Consider the following 4,638-nt stretch of genomic DNA (forward strand, 5'->3'; position numbering starts at 1 on the left):
TTTCTGTGGTGTGAATGTTACTTGCCAGTTACCATCCAAGCCTGAATGTTGTCCAGGTCTTGCTGCATGTGGACATAGACTGCTTCAGCATCTGAGGATTCGCGAATGGTACCATGCATTGTGCAATCATCAGTGAACATCCCCACTTCTGACCTTATGATGGAGGGAAGGTCATTGATGAAGCAGCTGAAGGTGGTTAGGCCGAGGACACTACCCTGAGGAACTCCTGCAGCAATGTCCTGAGATTGAGATGATTGGCCTCCAACAACTACAAACCATCTTCCTTTGTGCTAGGTATGACTCCAACCAGCGAAGAGTTTTTCCCTTGATTCCCATTGGCTTCAATTTTGCGAAAGCTCCTCGATGCCGAACTCGGTCAATGCTGCCTTGATGTCAAAAGCAGTCACTCTCACCTGACCTCTTGAATTCAGCTTTTTTGTCCAGGTTTGGACCAAGGCTGTAGAATCTTGTAATTGTAAAATACCAAGGAGGTGTTCTGTTAATCTATATTTATAATGAGCAGGTTACTGCCTCTTTTAATAAGCTAGCATTTGCAGTGCTGCTAAATGTAACCTTATAATGACAATCAAATTTATAATTTTGTGCAGGAAAATACATCGCTGTTAACGGATAATGGTTATTTTGATATGAAGTATTAATCTGTATTAATGGGTGATTGGGTGATTATACCACTTGTTTCATATTTTGCTCTGCTTACTAATGGAAAAATAGATTACAGCTATATTAAATCTGGCTAAATATAGAATTGTGGATGAGTTGAATGAGTAATGGGGCTGCAATATACGCTAGGGGGTTCAGATGACATCACTGACCATGAAAACACAGCCCAAGAGGCTTATGGATGTCACATGAACCCCGAGATTAAGTTGCAGCCTTGTACTCATTCTGTCATGTTTTTTTATATATATCAGCTGATCTTCAATGTCATTCTGCAGGATGAGGATCTGCTCTTTTATCCCATGTACATTATCTGATTTACAATGATTGAAAAAATGTAATTATGTTTTTGATTACACAGCATTTTTATTTATTTATTCATGGAATGTGGGCGTAGCTGGCCAGGCCAGCATTTATTGCCCATCCCTAATTGCTCCTGAGAAGGTGGTGGTGAGCTGCCTTCTTGAACCACTGCAGTCCATGTGGGGTAGGTACACCCACAGTGATGTTAGGAAGGGAGTTCCAGGATTTTGACCCAGCGATGGTGAAGGAACGGCGATATAGTTCCAAGTCATATAGTTCCAAGGCTTATGAGGAGAGACTGAGTAGATAGGGATTATATTCATTGGAATTCAGAAGAATGAGGGGGGATCTTATAGAAACATATAAAATCATGAAGGGAATAGTTAAGATACAAGTAGAGAGGATATTTCCACTGGCAGGTGAAGCTAGGACAAGAGGGCATAGCCTCAAGATTAGAGGGAGCAGATTTAGGACTGAATTAAGAAGGAACTTCTTCACCCAGAGGGTTGTTAATCTATGGAATTCCTTGCCTGGTGAAGTAGTTGACGCTTCTTCAGTAAACGTTTTTAAAGCTAAGGTAGATATCTTTTTGAACAATAAAGGAATTAAGGGATACGGTGAGAGCGCGGGTAAGTGGATCTGAGTCCACGAAAAGATCAGCCATGATCTTATTGAATGGTGGAGCAGGCTCGAGGGGCCAGACGGCCTACTCCTGCTCCTAGTTCTTATGATCTTATGATCTTCCTGATGGTTGGCCCAAAAGCTCTCTTAATGCCATCATACATTCCTCTGATGTTTCTGGTGTCGGAGGCCAACTGAATACGACTGCATAGGTGTTGCCAGTAGTCATTTGTGCAGCGCCTGGCTGTTCTTTGTGCAGCGCTTCTGGCTACTTTAAGTGCTACGGACGTTAACTCGCTGGGGGCTTTCTTGTAGTTCAACAGTGCAGTGTGCTTAGTGGCTATGACTTCCAGCTCTTCAAAGTGAGATTGAAAACAGTCTGCATTCTGCTTCACACGTTAGCCATAGGTGGTCATTGCTGAGTCATAGATGGCGCCTCTGATGTGGGCCCACTTGGTCTCTGCATCCCCTGTCGGAGTGTTTTGAAGGGGTTTTTCAAGTGAATTTAGAAACTTATGTAACAGCTGTGGATAAGAAATTCTGTAAGTGTTGATGCGTGGGCGGCCCTTCTGCTTGGCGTGATGTAGCTTCTTTGGTTTGAGTCTAACTTTGCTGCACACCAGGGAGTGGTCTGTGTCACAGTCCGCACTGTGGAAGCTGTGTGTGATTTGGACACTGTTTATAGAGGCTCGCCTTGTGATGATGAGGTCCAGCTGGTGCCAACGACGTGATCTTGGGTGCCTCCATGAAACCTGGTGACAGAGTTTAGTATGAAAGAACGAGTTGGTGATGCAGGGGTTGTGATAGGTACACAACTCCAACAGTCTCTGTCCATTCTCATTCATCCTTCCAATGCCATAGGCAGGAGGGCCATGAGTCATGGTCGGCCCCAACCCTGGCGTTAAAGTCCCCCAGCAGGACCAAATATTCGGTATTGGGAATGCTACTAATGATATTATGGAGTTCTGTGTAGAACTGGTCTTTAACTTCAGGTGGGGAGCAGAGTGTTGGAGCATAGATGCTGAGTAGGTGTACTGGACCAGAGGCGGTGAGCAGTCGGATGGACAGTATGCGTTCCGAGCCATTTGAAGGTGGCTCTATCAGGCTGAGCAAAGAGTTTCTGATGGCGAAGCCCACTCCATGCTGTCTTGGTTCTTCAGGATCCCTACCCTGCCAGAAGAAGGTGTTGTCTTGCTCTCTTGGAGATCTGCTCACAGGGAGGCGTGTCTCCTGAAGTGCTGCAATGTCCACATTGAGTCTACTGAGCTCGTTGTTAATGATGGCGGTCTTCCGAGAATCATTGATTTGTGTAAGGTCTTCCGACAGGCCAGGACACATAGTTCTGATGGTCCAGCTTGGTAAACGAAGGGCTGGTACCTTCTTTCCTTTTTTTGTCATGCTGTTTGGTGCGGTGTTAAAGTCCACTTGTCAGGCAATGACCCTGAGCTCCAAGCACCCATTGAAGCAGGTGGACTGTGGCAGAACAAAACCTTATGTTCATATAACTCTTTGATAAAATAACACCTCTACAGTGTAATTACTGCACATTAGTACAGTCCAAATCACATCACACCAACGCCAAACACACAGTCCAACTGAGGGAAAGTGACATGGATTGTAAAACAATTTAAATGAACAGAACAGGGACTAAAAAGAGGAGACTCAGTGGAAGACTATTAGTTACAGGAAAGCATACAGTGGCACTGACCACATCAAATTGTGATGCAATTATGCTCGCTGCAACAGAAAAGGTTTTTTTTGCACGACAGCACTTAAAACCTTTTGCAACAACTTTTTGTCAGTATTTTGCTGATTTTTAAGGGACTTGTATGGAAATAATGATAAAAGATAGCACATGAAGTGATTCAAATGAATGAAACTAGTGAATAATAGAAATGAGAAAATATAAATTCATGCTCAATTTTTCTTGGTATTTTATACTGCTGTTATGATACATGAAACTGACCTCAGGATATTCCAATCTGCTTTACGGCCAATGGAATACTTTTGAAGTGTCCTCAGTGTTGCAATGTAGGGAAATGGGGATGCCAGTTTGCACATAACAAGGTCCCACAAACAGGAACAAAATACTGACCAGATTATCTGTTTTAGTGATGTTGGTTGAGGGATAAATAATGGCCAGAACATCAAGGGAACACCACCGAACTTCCTTGAATAGTTTCATGGGATCTTTTACATCTACCTGTGAGGGCAGAAGTTTAATGTCTCATCCAAAAGTTGGCACCTCCAACAATACAGCCCTCCCTCAGTACTGCACTCTCGTGTCAGCCTAGATAGATTATAGGCTCTTGAACCGAGGACCTTTTAACGCGGGGCGAGTGTTCCACCAGTTAATCTGACACCTCAGGAAAAATAAATAAAAACATTAAGCGAACTTAAAGAGCATTGGGTCTACTATTTCAACGATAAATGTCATTGCGAGGAGGTGGATTTGGTGCCATTGAAACTGGTAGCTGAAGCACTTCTACACTATCTAAATGGAATTCCAATTCTCCTGCAGAATATGTATGTTATAGGAATGCGGAATCCATTTCCCAGCAATTCAAACTGAAATATTTAGAAAGCAGAAGTGACAATGTTCTTTCTATGTAATTATTGAACTTAACTCTAGGTTGCTTAAGTCTCCAGAAGTTCCAAAGGTAGCCTTTGAGCAGTCAAATAGTTATGAGCCACAAGCAGCGTGAGGCTCCCTCCTGAATTTTGAAGTGAGACTTTCGCTTTGCTGTGCAAATGAATGCACCCCAAACTAACTCCCTCTAAGGACTTCACCTAGAAATGAAACCTTTCGAATTCGTTGTCAATAAAGTGCAGCATTCATAAACTAAAACTGCACTAGTCATCTTTTATATCAGTTGGATGTGGTGGGGACGAGGAAAGTTTAGTGGCCACAAGCAGTGATGCTGCAGCGCCTGCGCCGCCGCATCGAGAACGGGAGCTCCTGTGAAGTGCGCTCCGCTTCGATCTGGAAACCGGAAACCAGGGGAAGGGGAGGCGGCAGTGCGGCTGCGCGGAGAT

Source organism: Heterodontus francisci, chromosome 12 (assembly GCF_036365525.1).
Source record: "Heterodontus francisci isolate sHetFra1 chromosome 12, sHetFra1.hap1, whole genome shotgun sequence".
Taxonomy (NCBI): domain Eukaryota; kingdom Metazoa; phylum Chordata; class Chondrichthyes; order Heterodontiformes; family Heterodontidae; genus Heterodontus; species Heterodontus francisci.